We start from the raw sequence: 15,942 nt of genomic DNA, 5'->3' as shown, positions 1-15,942 counted from the left end.
CTCCCCCGCCGTCCACCCGCGCGGCGCGCCTCGGGGCGCTGCCGCGGGTTGCGCGCGGCGGGTAGGGGGGTGGGTGGTGATGCCAGTGGGGGCCGGGAGGGGGGTTCCCGCAGGGAGGGGGATGGAGGAGGGGAGGCCCCGCTGTCCCCGCGGCCCCGCGGCTCAGGCACCGCCGCGTCCGCTCCTGATTGCAGGCGCCTGTGAGCCGGGTGCGGTGCCTGGACGAAAGATGCATCATGGAATGAACCGGAGCCCGGGAGACGGATTTCTGGAGAAGCAGCAGCAGCAGCAGCCGCTGCCCCCTCGCAGGCTGCTGGCCGTGGTCCTGTAGATCCAGCTGGCTCTGTGCTTCGGCCCCGCACAGCTTACGGGCGGTGAGTGACCTCAAGGTCCACGGCGCGGGGGTGGGCGCCAACAGGAGACCACCCTCCGCCGGGACCCCCGTCGTTTCTCCGATGCCTGCGCGCGGCGCGCCCAGGGTGCATGCACAGCCCCATGGTGCCTGGAGCTGCCCAGCGGCCCGCAGCCAGGCTCCTCCGAATGGGGCAAAATGAGCGGGCCCATTACCCTCACTTGGGCCGCTGGCGAGCCAGAGAGAGGGAGAGGGCACTTCTGAGCTGAGCGCGTGTTTGTGGGCCTGTGCATGGTGTCGGAACCCTCAGTGGACAGGGACCAGGTGTCAGCTGTCAGATAGAAGCCGGGGCAGGTTGCCCCCCCCCACCCACCCATCCTCCTTGTGAGTGTGAAATGTCTGAGGAACAGGCTAGTCTGGCAGAGGCACGGGTCTGTCGGGAAGTTCACTTTCTCTTACCTCTGGAGGTGCTGAGTTCCTGCACTGCTGTGCGGGTGTATGGGGGCCGGGCTGGGGCACAGAGGGTCCCGTCAGGGGTGCTTCTGGGGGATGGCTTTGTATCTCCATGTCTGATTTCCAGGGGAATGCAGTCGAGTGCATCCGTGGGAAGTGGGAGCTGGCTGAAAGAAAATGCAGAGCCTTGGTCCCCATCCGTGGCTGACCCTCTGTGTTTTGGGATCTGGGGGAGGGAGCTCTGTCTGCCTTGGTGGAGGAGAGGGAGGGAGGGAGTCCTGGCTGCATTTGGGAGCTGATTGCTGTCCCTTCCGGTTTTCTGAGAGAGCTTGCTCATGTGCCCCTGTGAAAGGGCAGACTCCTATGTTTCCCAGCTGAACTACTGTTCATATATAAATAAGTGATAATTGGTGGAAAAGCAGGTATTGATTGCTATGGATAAACCATTACCCATTTAAAATATTGCTGTTCGGAGAGTGAAGGGCAACAAGGAGAGACATGAGTGGAAAACTAGTAAAGGGGGGTGGGGAGGGACCGCAGAGGAATCCAGGTCTCAGGCATTGTGCGGAAAGATCTGGACATCTGGAGCATGGGGGAGCTTTTGGGGCGTGCACGTCTCAGGATTCGTGAGCGGATACTTGCTTCATCCTAGGGACCCATTTTGGCTTTCTTTGGTTTTCTAACAGGGGGTGACTTTTGGGTGCTCTTAGTTCTATAGAAATGTGTCTGAGGTAGGTGTCCTTTTCACAGAGGACATGGTCAAATGGGAGGTCAGGGCAGCCACTGTGCCGTCTGAGGGGATCTGGTTGGCCCCTCTGTGCTGCTCCAGAGTTAGCTCTGCTTCTGGGGTGTGTGGGAGCATGGGCAGGAGGGCACAAATGGGGCTGGGCCTCCTCCTTCCTTCATCGCTTCCTCCCGGGTCTAGCCTCGACCCCTCCAACCAGGTCCATGCCATCCTTCCATCTCCTCCATCCATTTCTTCCGCATAGGTGACGGATCGTTGGCCTTAGGCTTCCCTTCTTGACCACTTTCCTCAGGCTGGAACCTGGACATGCCAGGGATCCGGCTACAGCTATATGCACGAAGACGTTATCTTAGGGGAAGGGCAGAGCAACGATGCAGAAGGTATCGGGGCACCTGAGTGACTGTGGAGCAGAGATGCTGAGAGAGAAGAGTAACCAGTCCAAGTGACTGTGTACTGGATCACTTCATTACACTGACTTAGCCTGGACTTCACCTCCATCCATCCTCCACCCTTTCCCCAATTTATGGTTTATATTTATTATATATCTATCATATTACATATTTATTATTCTGCCCAGCACTTAACAGCTCCAGACAGACCCAGTGCTTTCCTTTGTTGGCTTCTTGTGTCTTCCTTCACCGGAACGTAAGTTCTCAAAGGGCACAGAAGTTTTGTGTTCTGTGATCACTTTCTCATCCTGTTCACAGCTGGTGCTCAACTAACACATCCTGAGGGAAATACTGCTGGCCACTGAAAGTGAAATCATAATTTTTCCCCCCAAAAGAGATTCACTACGTTTTGAAAAAATGTCTCATAGTGGGCAGGGAGAGGCTGGGGGATGGAAGGGAAAAGTGAGGGAAAATAGCACAGGGACCGCAGAGTTGAAGTCGGGCCACTGCACTGTGGTCAGTCAGTGACATGGGCACAAAGCCACTCCCCTCATGCTGGGGAGACAGGCCTCAGGAGAAACCAAACGTGCTGACACCTTGATCTTGAGTGGCTGGCCTCCAAAACTGAGAAGATAGACCTGTCTTGGTCATGACCCCGCAAGGGCTACGTGGTTAGGGCTGTTTTAGCAGACCAACACAAAAGGTCCTATAGAAAACTCACAGCTGGGGTGTTGCGGTGGCCACCCTCATGTTGGTTTTTCTTATGTTGCATGAACGGAAGCAAATTATTCAGAATAACTTCTCTGTTGCATCATGTGTGGGTCAGAAACTATATTTGCTGGAGAGGCTTTTCTAAGAGAGGTGTTGGCGAATGTACCAGGCTCCCTCAGGAAGTATTCCATGAGGCGGAATGACCGCTTGTTAGAAATGTCAGGGGACTCCAGCCTAGATCCCGTGTTTGGACAGAAAAACGTGTGTGTTCCTTTTGATCCTGATGGTGTCTGTACAAATGGGTTGCGCATTGGTTGAAGAACAGAGTTCAGTAGAATATACATACATGTAGACCTCTTACTACGGTAAAAACGTGCATGGTCAACTATTTCTCAGCTTTGCTGATTGGATGGCTTACTGAGGGGGAAAAAATGGGAGTAAATATTCAAACGGCAGAGGTCAGTTATAGGACCTCCGAAATGTGGAATGGTGCCCAACTCAGATTCCAGAACCCCCAAAGTGAGACCGTATTAGCAGGAATTAACTTGTGCCAAAGTGTCAAACCTACGGTGTGCAAAGCGGCCATCTCAATTTGATAAAGCCTAAACAAAGAAATAAATCCAAACCCGATAGAATCGGGATGATTTGCTGTTGGTATCAGGAAAATGGTTTTCAGGGCGCAAACTGCAGCGGCAAAACAGGGAGCCCCGGAAGTGAATTGCCGCCTGCCTGCACCACCTCCTTAGTTCACCCTTCAACTAGAGGGAGACCAGCCTCGGGCGGAACGGTGGGCGGAGGAGAAAGGGGTCGGGGGAGTGGGCCACCCCTATGCGGGTGCCGGGTTGTGCTCCAAGAACCACGTGGAGGCTCAGGCTACCCCCTGAGGACTGGGAGCCAACACCCGAACCCCTCGGGTTGAGGCCCCACCCCTCCAGAGGCCTCCCTTTCCCGGGTACCCAGGCTTCTTCAGCTGCAAGGATCGCACCCCCACCCCGCACAGGCCCCCCGCGGGACACCCGCGCAAGCGGCGCAGACGCTGGGAGAGGCCAGGGCAGTTCCAAGGCACAGGCCTCGGATCGGAGTACCCGCGGATCCTGAAGGGCAAACGCTGGGATGCCCTGGGATGGGGAGGGTCTCAGCCGCTTCGGTCGCCACTCGGGCCCCAAAGGGACGCGCGGAACCTTCGCGGGGACCGAGGGCTGACATGTCGCGGGCCCGCCGCGTGGGTTGGAGGCCGCCTGGCCGCGGGGCAGGCAGGTGCAGGCGCGCGGGATTCTGATTGGTCCCGGTGCCGCTGGAGCCTGAGGGGGGGCGCGGGCGGGGGTCTGGCGCTGCACAGGCTTCCCTCTGGCTAGCGCGGTGGCGGCGCAGAGGTCGCGCACAGATGCGGGTCAGAGCGGCGCAGGGAGGCGGCAGAGGCGGGAAGGAAGCTGCCAGAGAAGCCCCGTAGGTAAGCGCGGGAGCCCGGGGGCCAGGGAGGGTCCGCCGCGCCGGGAACCCCCGTGACCTCGGGGCACGACCGAGAGCCCGGAGGTGGGGTAGGTCGCGCAGGGACACGCTGTCACGCCGCGAGGTGCCCGAGAGTGAAAACGCATAGGCCCCGGCAAAAGTGCGGGTCCAGCAGGAGACGCGGGGATGCTTCGGACTTAGTGGCCAAGGTTCCGGCGCAATCCCGGCCAGGCCGCCCCTCCCCCGCCGTCCACCCGCGCGGCGCGCCTCGGGGCGCTGCCGCGGGTTGCGCGCGGCGGGTAGGGGGGTGGGTGGTGATGCCAGTGGGGGCCGGGAGGGGGGTTCCCGCAGGGAGGGGGATGGAGGAGGGGAGGCCCCGCTGCCCCGCGGCCCCGCGGCTCAGGCACCGCCGCGTCCGCTCCTGATTGCAGGCGCCTGTGAATCGGGTGCGGTGCCTGGACGAAAGATGCATCATGGAATGAACCGGAGCCCGGGAGACGGATTTCTGGAGAAGCAGCAGCAGCAGCAGCCGCTGCCCCCTCGCAGGCTGCTGGCCGTGGTCCTGTAGATCCAGCTGGCTCTGTGCTTCAGCCCCGCACAGCTTACGGGCGGTGAGTGACATCAGGGTCCACGGCGCGGGGGTGGGCGCCAACAGGAGACCACCCTCCGCCGGGACCCCCGTCGTTTCTCCGATGCCTGCGCGCGGCGCGCCCAGGGTGCATGCACAGCCCCATGGTGCCTGGAGCTGCCCAGCGGCCCGCAGCCAGGCTCCTCCGAATGGGGCAAAATGGGCGGGCCCATTACCCTCACTTGGGCCGCGGGCGAGCCAGAGAGAGGGAGAGGGCACTTCTGAGCTGAGCGCGTGTTTGTGGGCCTGTGCATGGTGTCGGAACCCTCAGTGGACAGGGACCAGGTGTCAGCTGTCAGATAGAAGCCGGGGCAGGTTGCCCCCCCCCACCCATCCGTTTGTGAGTGTGAAATGTCTGAGGAACAGGCTAGTCTGGCAGAGGGACGGGTCTGTTGGGAAGTTCACCTTCTCTTACCTCTGGAGGTGCTGAGTTCCTGTACTGCTGTGCGGGTGTATGGGGGCCGGGCTGGGGCACAGAGGGTCCCGTCAGGGGTGCTTCTGGGGGATGGCTTTGTATCTCCATGTCTGATTTACAGGGGAATGCAGTCGAGTGCATCCGTGGGAAGTGGGAGCTGGCTGAAAGAAAATGGGGAGCCTTGGTCCCCATCCGTGGCTGACCCTCTGTGTTTTGGGATCTGGGGGAGGGAGCTCTGTCTGCCTTGGTGGAGGAGAGGGAGGGAGGGAGTCCTGGCTGCATTTGGGAGCTGATTGCTGTCCCTTCCGGTTTTCTCAGAGAGCTTGCTCATGTGCCCCTGTGAAAGGGCAGACTCCTATGTTTCCCAGCTGAACTACTGTTCATATATAAATAAGTGATAATTGGTGGAAAAGCAGGTATTGATTGCTATGGATAAACCATTTCCCATTTAAAATATTGCTGTTCAGAGAGTGAAGGGGAACAAGGAGAGACATGAGTGGAAAACTAGTAAAGGGGGATGGGGAGGGACAGCAGAGGAATCCAGGTCTCAGGCATTGTGCGGAAAGATCTGGACATCTGGAGCATGGGGGAGCTTTTGGGGCGTGCACGTCTCAGGATTAGTGAGTGGATCCTTGCTTCATCCTAGGGACCCAGCCTCGGAAGCACATATTTAGAGGCTCCTTTTCTTCTCTCTGTCAATGTAGGGTTCGATGACCTTCCGGTGTCCCTGAGAATGGCTTCAGGACACCCGGTGGAGGGCTTTTCCTTGAAAGGTCTGTCACCCAGTTTCACTGCCAAGACGGGTTCACGCTCCAGGGCCCTACAAGGAGGCTGTGTGTGAGACATCTCAATGAAACCCTCGGCTGGATCCCCAGTGATAAGCCCTTCTGTGCACAAGAAAGTAAAGTGCCCCCCTCGTCCGTGGAGGCTGCTCGTGGGGCTGTGGGGACCAGCCGCGCCAGCCCAGGGGCCCACCCCACATGCTGGCGGGAGAGCATTGTGGCCAGGCCGGGCGCAAAGGAGGCTCGGTGTCACAAGTCACCGTGTCCCTCCTCAACCTCAATGACGACCCAGGTCCTGGTTTCTGTCGAGGCAGGAGAGCAGCTCAGGTCACACCAGGGGTGCTCACTGCTGCGTCCCTAGGCAGCCGCGCACTCCCAGCCCCGGCGCCTGAGAAAGCAGACTTGCCCGTGGAGGCAGGAACGTGTGGTACTCGGGAGATCCACTCAGTCACTGTCGCGTCTGTTCCAGGCGGGTTTTGATAGGGAGTCAGGGCGGCACAGTGGGCATTTGTTTCCAGCAGTTACCCTATGGTCTCTCGTCATGGCGCGGTATCTGCCTACCTCTGGCAAGCGTGGCGGTGTCTGCTCTGTGTGCTTCATGCTGCGTGGGTGTGTGTGAGTTTAGAACACTGCTCAGAGGTTACCTGGCGGCGGGCAGGGGGCTGACTGTCTCCGCGGCAGGTTGGGCTGACGCAAGGGAGGCAGTGCCGGTGCGGGCAAGGGCTCCGTCTCTCCCCACCACCCCTGTGTGGATGGAGCTTTCCTGACCTTGACAGCTCACTGTTTTTCGGAATTAGCATAGACCGTGTTTATGGAAGTCTTCGAAGCACCGAACTCGACTGTCACTGAGCATAGGCAAAGGCTTCCCCAAGCTGAGAGCATGCATGGTCTCTGCTTTTATTTTTGAGGTCTTTTTCTAAAAGAGTCAAAATTAAAACAAAGAAGTAAAGTGAACTCAATCACACAGAGAAGGACAGGTGTGTGTGTGACAGGTGGAATCTCAACAACAAAACAAATGAACAAGTAAGAGAAGCGTTGGAACGAACATGGGAGTGGTGGCTGAGCAGGGCTGAGAGAGCTCCAGCTGTGAGGTGGGTCGCAGGAAGGAACATGCGCCCGGGAGTACTGTCTGTGGTACTGTGACCACGGTGTGTGGGGACAGACGGGGACACCCCTGGCGGCACTGTCGGAAGTTCTGAAATATGGAATCACCGTGGTTATGCCTAATAGCAAGAGGGCATGGTTGGTCAAGTATCCTTCAATTAACAATGGTCAGCGTCACCATTCAGAACGGGTGCTATGGGCCTCGGGTGGATGCTGTGTAGGGAAGGTGGCTCCCTGTGTTGCAGGTAGGAGTCTGTGTCCCTTGATACAGATGCTTCTCTATATTTATTGAGACAGGCATGTGGTTTTTCCTCTTTAACTTTGCAGCCTTGCAGGTTACACAAGCTTTCTCTTGAAAAATCAAAACAAATTTTGAAAAGGATTTTAGAAATAAATGAATATTTTCTGCTATGTGCAGCCCATGCAGGCTGTGGTTTCCATAAGGTTTCAGTTAATGAAAAGTTTATTTGGTTTTGTAGATCAACTTCCGTGATAAATCCTTTGGCCCAAGATACTCAGCATTTAAAACCCAGACAGGCTCAGGAACATATCAGCAATAGTAAAACACGCAGGCTCCGCGAATATTGCCTGGAGACAAAGGCTTTCTATTGTTTTATCATCCTGGGAAACAGCTTATCTAAAAGACAACCTCTTGCCAGTCCTGTCCTAACTACCTAATGAAGTATGCCCCAACTTAGAAGGCCTTCATTTCCCCTTGCTCACTGTGTCTCAGACACATGGACCCTCGTGTGTGTGTGTGTGTGTGTGTGTGTGTGTGTGTGTGTGTGTGTGTGTTTAAAAGATTTTATTTATTATTTATATGTCAGAGAGAGAGCGTGCAGGAGTAGAGGGAGAATTAGACACTGTACTGAGCCAGGAGACCGATGCGGGACTTGATCCCAGGACCCTGGGACTGAGCCAGCCAGGTGTCCCCCTCCTGTGTGTGTTTTTTTTTTTTTAAAGATTTTTTATTTATTTATTTGACAGAGAGAAATCACAAGTAGATGGAGAGGCAGGCAGAGAGAGAGAGAAGGAAGCAGGCTCCCCGCTGAGCAGAGCCCGATGCGGGAATCCATCCTAGGACCCTGAGATCATGACCTGAGCCGAAGGCAGCGGCTTAACCCACTGAGCCACCCAGGCGTCCCCTCCTCCTGTGTGTTTTTAAGGACACTCGTGATTTCCTGGCTTTTGCACTTACTCTCACTCTGCCTAAAGCTGTCTTCTCCCAGATCTGCTCGATAAGGCCACCTTGCCATGTGGCCCTGCATCATAAACATTATCTCCTCAGGGTGCCTGTCCCATGCACCCGGATTCCAGGGGCCCCTGGTAGGTCCCTGTGACCTCAGCACCTGTTCCTCCTCATGCGAGCGGCAATCACTGCATGTTAGTCTCTACCTCGCAGATTTACTAACTTGTTAGCGGCCTTCTCCATGCAGCGAGGGTAGGATTCCTAACTCTCCGTGCCCAGCACTTGCAGCTGGGTGCTCAGCGAGTCACCAGTGGACAGATGGATGGTTGGATGGATGAATACCGGGTGTTATAAATGCAGGGGTAAACAAAACCCAACACCATCCTTTACAGCGAGGCTTCCAGCACCTTTCCTGTGTGGATATGAATGCTCCAGGGTCGATTACGTAGTTATGTTCCTGGAAACACTTTTTAGGGAGAATGGGTGTCAGAGTTGGCACTTGAAGGAATCAGGTTCATGTTCACATATAACTGGCATTTAAAAAGGCCAGTAAATATTGGTCGTGGTATGTATTCTTAGAACTTTGCCTTTTCTGCTCCTTAGGACTCTGCTCTATGCTAACTAATGTCATTGAATAATTTGTTCTTAGGTATAACTGTGTAATATCACCTTAATATCCCCTCTTTGACTTGTTTCTATTAAATCCCCTATTACACGAGCAGGACTCAGATGCAGCGATGCAGTGGTCTGGGGAGAAAGGATGTCTCAAAGTGGAAGCTTTGCACCCTCTCAGTTGTATCCCCAAAGTGCCCGTTTGTGTCTGTCTGTGTCGGGTTTGATCGCATCCCCACTCCTGCCAGAGTCAGATACTGATGGAGCTTTATCTGTCATCCTTGGTAACGGCATTTTTGGAGCGGCTTTTAAACATTCTTCCGGCTGACGGGATGCACTCATACTGTAGGAAATTTCTCTTATTTCTGTTTGAAACTTCAGAACTGATGAAGATTATATGTATTTGTTTTGGGGCACTAAAGATCCTGGCTTCTCTGTTTCCATAGACATGAAGTGCATAGTCACGTCCGGCTAAGGATGGCCTGGCTGGGCCAGGCTCGTCTTCCTATCTCCCCTCCTCTGGTGGGGGGCTCAGGCGCCAGACGCCAAGGGTAGGATCATAGCTCAGCTTTGGGGGGCCGACTTCTGTGAAGCTACTGCTGGTCTGTTTTGTTCTGTCCTTTATCTGGGCCACAGCCCTCCTGGCCTCCTGGCCATAGCTCCGGTGCCTGCTCCCAGCTCCCTGGTCAGTGCGAGTCTCTGTTCCATAGCAGCCAGTCCCCATGGTGACTCCATCATGAGCAGAACTTGGGAGGCCGTAGTGCCCTGGGATCCTTGGGCCATGTGCCCCGTGGTGGCCCCCAGCTCCTGGCTGTGGACAGAGGCATCTGGTCAGGAGTTCAGGGCACTCTGTGTGAGTGACTGCTGCTTCTGCACAGCCAGTGACCACACACTCACGGGCCGCAGTGTCCCTTCTGTCCACTGGCTTTACTCACTGACGCTGGCTGCCTGCTAAGGACCTGGGTCAGCTCCCGGAGAAGTCGGAAGCCAGTCAGGGGAACGGTGGCTTTGTCGCGTAAATCAGCACCATGGGGTTAGTTGGCAGCTGGGGTTTTACAGAGGGGCGCCTGGATAAAGGTGTTTTTATTTGCTCTGAGTAATGCCTGCGTTAGCACTACTGAGAAACGTGATTTCCCGTTTCCATTAAGAAGGCAGCAGTGGTGCCAAGTTGTCACTTGCCTTGTGACTCCAGTCAGGATCATTCTGGCATTGACTTTGGGGGAATTTGTCTATTCTGGTAGAAAAATTTTTGGTTAAACGTGAGAGGTTGGAAACCCCTTTCCACAGTTTGAAGCTCAAAAATCAGAGGTCGAACTAGAACCACAACAGTTTTCCATCAAGGACGCTTCCTGCTGAAATTTGCAGACAGAGGTTTGATGGGGTTGTCCCGGGGCTCCATGGCCGCACTTCCTTGACATTTCTTTGCCAGCCACGTGTGGAGTCCCGGAGTTCCAAGGGCATGTGGGAGAATGCAGGGGTGCAGTCCCTGCTCTCCAGCTAATCTGGAGATGAAGGCAGATGCCACACCCAAGCTTTGACTTTGAATGACCCCGGGAAGAGGTCATCCTGTTTTCTAGAGTCTGTTGTCAGATTCTTCATTGGTCCCTGTAAACCCAGCCCCAACCCTACATCAAAACTCCTGGGATGTGCTTTTTAAACCCACCTGTGTTCCCGGCCATGGGCTGCTTGGGTCCCTTCCCTCCGCAGCCTCAGGACTCCTGGGCTCAGGCCTCAGAGCCAACAGTTCATGGTCAAGTCTCCCACCATTCCAACCATATGGCTGATTCAGAAGGCTTTCGGGAGTGGCTGAGAAACCCAGTCTTACAGCATTGAGATACTCTTGGAGAAAGTTTCTGTGATTGTCGAAATGCTGTTCTTGGATTTTGCTTCATTTTTAAAACTTGCGAAGCTTGGAGCGCAACCCCTCTGTACGCCTCCGGGGATGGCTGCACAAGGTTATGTGGGGACACACGCGGAATTGGGAGGAGACCGTGTTCGAAGTGGAGGGTTATAATTTATCCACTGTATTTTATCTCTCAATCACGTTCTGTGTGGACTTCCTGTTCCTGCGCCCCTGATGCTGGGCTACAGACCCTTTCCGAGTCTGTATTCTGCTCCCACCTGCTTCCAGGAAGCAGGTCACCTACCTGTGGGGGGCTGTGTGGTGTTGGTGGTTGCATGTGCTTCCATGTTATTACCCGCGTGGAGCAGATCCGGTAGAAGGGAGGTGCCGGCCGGTGTGGCCCCAGCTTGTCCCCCACTGTTCTGCAAGGCCTTTTTTTTCTTCTGCCCCAAGGCAGAGGCGGTAGGCTGGGTGGGACCACTTAGCAGGTCATTGTGAGCCCCCAGCTCTGTCCTTCCTCTCTTAGTTCCAAAATAGCCTGAGGCTCCACTGCGAGGTGTGAAGGGTTCCAGGCTGGAGGTGAAGCTCCTGTCATGGCTGGATTGGGACATCTTGTCCTCAGTCCCCTCCAGACCAGGGGCTAGCAGTCCCTGTGCGAGGGCCTTTTATCACAGGGAGGCCTGAAGCCAGGTCCGAAAAGAAGAGCTTTGTGCCAAGCTGGGAAGCACAACAGGCTGAAATTTAAAAAAATAACGTGTCCATTTTACACCTTTGCAGATTGCCGTATCCCTCAAATCGACGATGCTGAGATTCATAACAGGACATACAGACACGGAGACAAGCTGATCGTCACCTGTCACGAGGGATTCAAGATCCGCTACCCTGATCTGTACAACATGGTTTCTCTGTGCCGTGATGACGGGACATGGGACAACCTGCCGCTCTGTCAAGGTAGGGGCGCGGGCTGGGAACACGTGCGCGTCTCTCCACTGGGACGTGGAGGGAAGCAGGGCCCACCGGCTCTGGCCTTGGCATCCGCACACCCTCCCTGCGGTCCCCACCAGCCCCTCGTGCCCACCGTGAGAGCCCAGACCAGAAGAGCCCTTGTTCTTGAGCATGTTGACTTCTCCTTCACACCGAGAACCAAAAGTCTTTTAAGAAATAGGCATTTTGTCACCAGGCTGTGAGCACGATGATGAACTATGGCATTTTTAATGAAAACAGCAGAACGTTTATACTTATTTCAGTGGTGGTGAGGGTAGATTAAAGACGCATCTTTACAGAGGCTATTTTTTTTAACGTTATCCATTTTTATAATGCATGAGGAGCAGAAAAATAATCAAATTCAGATTTTATCCAAACTACCCAGTAAATAAGAATCCTCTTGCATTTTTAACATTTGCCTGGGCCAACACGGAGGACCCTGTTTGTGAAAATAAGTCCTTCCGTGCACATTAATTCTGATTTTATTTTCTTGACATGTAACTTGAAAGCCAGTGCATAATTCATTTTTAGGGGAGGAGGCTTTTTTGTACCGGAGCCTTGGCGTGTCCCGGTCGAGATGAATGCTAGCGCTGGGCTCTAGGTCATGGCTGGCAGGCTCTGATATTACTCTGCGTGCCCCGGGGTCGGAAATGAATTATTTCCTTCTGTGAGGGCTTAAGAGTCCTACATGGCCCTTTGCAGAAACAGAGGATCTGGATCGGGAGGACCAAGGGCGGCCAGGCCACCCCTTTGTGAGCTTCTCTGCTCAAACTCCCTGTGCCACGTAGCCTGCACAGATGACATTTCCAGGGATATATGTGCTCTGGGGGCACTTCTCGGGAGGCTGTGGAGAGTTGTCACCGTGATCTGAGGTTGGGCTGAATATTCACGTGAACATTACCAACGACTGGTCCCTTTCCTTCCCGGGGCCAAGAATGCTCCCTCGGATGCCAGCCCCCTCTGCCTTCATGAATCCTGCATCCCCCACTGTCCCCTGTTCTCCTGCCCTTTCTAGAGGTTTCTCCCTCTTAGGTCTTGCAAATTCCGTGTACCTATTTACGAGTTCTTTTGGTCCCTATTATTTCTTAAGAAATGCCCGAGGGTGGCATCCTCATCAGGGGCTCAGGTGTGGCCTCCTGCTCTGCTCTGTCCACCACCCTGCGCTTGCATCTCAGAGCGTCGCCCAGAGCCGGCTGGCTGCTCTCGGAAGGTGCCCTTCCCCAGATAGCACCGTCACCCACACCACCCTCCCTCAGGGCATGTCCCCTGCTCTGTGCCCTGAACTCATCTCCATGCAGAGGCAGGTAGGGGCCTGGCTGCCCAAGCAGTGACTGCCCAACATGGCATGGGCGTGAGGGGTCTGGCGGCATTAGATGGCCTGACACCTCGGAGCGCCACGGGGAGCATGACTGGCCCTTAGCATGACGTCTCGTCCTGTGGCTTTTCTTTGCACTTCCAGATCCGGGGGAGAGAGCCTGACAAGCCGGCTCGCCATTGCCTGGAAGTGTAAATAGAGGTTGCACCAAGCTATTGTGTCAAAGCCTGGTGTCTGCTGCCATGCTTGGGATGGGCTGTCCCCAGCCAAGGAGCATGTCTCTCTTTCCCTGGTTTACTACTGCAGTTACAACCCCTTCTGGCTTCTTTTGGGGCAGGCAAGCAGGCGGGCATGTTCCAAGGCCATGTTTTCCTTGGGAACTTTGTGTTTTGGAGAGCAGTGTCCAGACGCACCTGCTGTTCACTGTGGGTCTGTCCGTTTTATATTCAGGGGACTCCAGCTTCTCTGTGGGAGTGGCCAGGAATGACACTCCTTCTTGGGAGGAGCCGCAGGCACTGTCCCTTGTGCCAGCTCATTTGAACAGCACTTAGGGACTCTGATACGGTCAGTTGTTCATGTTGACGTGCTTGTCTTACTTTTCTCAGTCACGGATTCTGTTTATTCCTGAGTCCCAATCTCCCCCTCCTCCCCGACACTTCACTTTTCCTGTGAGCACAGTTCATGTTCAGCTCAACGGGTAAATCCTTCCAGGCCGTGTAGAAAGGATGTGGCCACGTGTCTCAGATGTGGCCTGGGTGGTAGTAGGCCCGTGGATCTCTGTGGCACGGGACACTGTCGGCCCCAAAGGGAGCATTTCCCTAAGTTCTGCATGCCAGGGCTGCCCTGGCCTCTCTGGTCTCACGCCGAAACATCGATCCCACGTACCAGCTCACTGACCAGGGCAGTCGGCGGAGCATGAAGCCGTTCGAGGCTCAGAATGTCAAAGCAAGCCAGCTCGGGAGCAGAGCTCAGACACCTGCTGCCATGGGCATGCTGTGATCCGTGCTCGGCGACTGGGAGGGAGAGTCGGGATTTCCATTATACGTTATTTACTTCACACACAATTAGTTCTCCGCGGGAAGAGCCCCAGCTCTGCAGAGTCATTATTTCCTCTAGTGAGACCACTGACCCCGACAGGAAATGCCAGGATCGCAGCGGGGGCCACACAGAACGGGATTCTGTGCCCCTGGGAATGTTCCCCAGGCACAGGTTTCAACACGGAAAAGCAGCTTCCGTTTGGCAGAAGCAGAAGTGTGGGAACACAGACAGCATGGAGAATTCTGGGGGTGCTGTGGGGGCTTGCGACACCCAGCCCCATGCCTGCCGTGCATGTCCTTGGGCTCTGCGCAGACCCTGACCAGGAGCTCCTTGGGAGGGGGCCGAGAGGGGTGTATTCTGAGACACCCTTTTTCTGGGTAGTTCTCAAGGCTGAGAACCATGTCAAGTGCACCTAAAATGCAAATTGATCTTCACGTAGCATCACACGGGGTCCGCAGGCCCCTGCCTCACAGTCCAAGCAGGGGAAGGGTGTTTTTGCTGCCACCTCCTCAGACCCCCCCAGGTGTCCCCATTGTTGAAACAGTTGGGGTGTATGTTTGCTGCACAGCACCTCAGTGCTTCTCACCCCCAGGAGCATGTTAGCATCACCTGGGGAGATTTAAAAAATTTGGGGTGCCCTGGCTGTGCATAGACCTAGGACTCGCAGCCAGGATTGTGTTGCTTAAAGGTTCCCGGATGATTCTGAGGTGTGTCTGGGGCTCCCTGATCCCAGCTGTACCCCCCTCAATTCCTCCCTCTTCCCCTGGGCCTCTCTGTGTGGTTTGCAAGCATAACGCCAAATTCTGCGACATGAATCGAACAGGAAAGTGGTTACGGGCGTCTGGCTGAAGAGCCCTTGCAGGCGGGCAGGGGGCCAGGGTTTTGCGGGTCTCGTTGGTGCAGAGGGGACCAAGTGCGACCGTCCCTCCTCTTTTCCTCGCCACAGGCTGCCTGAGACCTCTTGCCTCTTCCAATGGCTACGCGAACATCTCCGAGTTGCAGACCTCCTTCCCCGTGGGGATGTCATGTCCTACCACTGCTGCGCTGGGTACAAGTTGGAGGGGGCCAAGCACCTCGAGTGCCTACACAGCCTCATCTGGTCGACCAGCCCACGCCGGTTCCTTGCTCTGGAAAGTAATGTGTCCACTCTTCAGGAGGGTGACTCACAGTTACAGCGGGTGCTCCTGCAGGAGGTAATGAGCTGGGAATCCTGGTCAGCGCAACTCCCCTTCCTTTGAGTGCACACGGCCCTGAGCTGGGCCATGAGGCTGGTCATCCCCCAAGAGGCAGGACCTACAGCTAGTTGTAAATCGGGCTTCCCCCGTCTGAGGCTGAAGGGCAGGAAAGAGAGGCGCTTCAGGCATCAGAGGTTAAACCGTAAAATATTGCCAAGTTAAGTGAAATGTCCTAAAAAATTAATTTTCTCTGCACGAAATGAAAACAGACTGTATTATGGCGTCATTCATTTTCTCCTTGCTTTATTGTGTTGTCCGTGCTTCTCCCTGTTCCTGTGCATTTTATGGCTTGGCTTGAGCCGTGGCTGGCACACGCTGGGAAGCCTGGAGCTGAGGGCTCCTTTCTTCCTGTTCTCCTCGAATGTGTGTCATTACCCTGAGCAGTGGTTCGCAGTAGTGAGGGGACAGGGCATCCAGGGACAGCAGCAGGTCGGGGTCTGAGGGGTTTCCTGCTAGCGAAGGTGGGCATACTGGTTCAGCTCTCAGTTTCATGCGGGTCTTGAAATTATGACTGAAGCACACACACTGATTTGTGTGTGGGCCTCTGAGCACAGCGTGCAGGACGGGTCTACGAGGGGGAAGAGGAAAACAAAAGCAGGCTCCAGTTAGGAGGCCCCTGGAGCTTTTCCTGGAAACAAGACACGACCACATGACGTTCTTTCAAGGGTGTGCATGCAGCAGGGAAGACGCCGCTGGAC

General features: G+C 55.2%; 1 pseudogene across 1 annotated transcript; it reads left to right on the top strand.

Annotated features, from left to right (window-relative positions):
* Positions 1–229: 229 nt before the first annotated feature.
* Positions 230–15,685, top strand: LOC309849537 (sushi domain-containing protein 4-like; annotated as a pseudogene). Its single transcript has 5 exons — positions 230–374; positions 5,847–6,043; positions 11,450–11,623; positions 14,956–15,202; positions 15,629–15,685. The product of its transcript is annotated as a sushi domain-containing protein 4-like (transcript).
* Positions 15,686–15,942: the final 257 nt, after the last annotated feature.

Source organism: Mustela nivalis (genome assembly GCF_964662115.1).
Source record: "Mustela nivalis genome assembly, chromosome: 16".
Lineage (NCBI taxonomy): Eukaryota > Metazoa > Chordata > Mammalia > Carnivora > Mustelidae > Mustela > Mustela nivalis.
The sequence above is the reverse complement of the archived record's forward strand: the minus strand, read 5'-3'. Positions and strand labels throughout refer to the sequence as shown.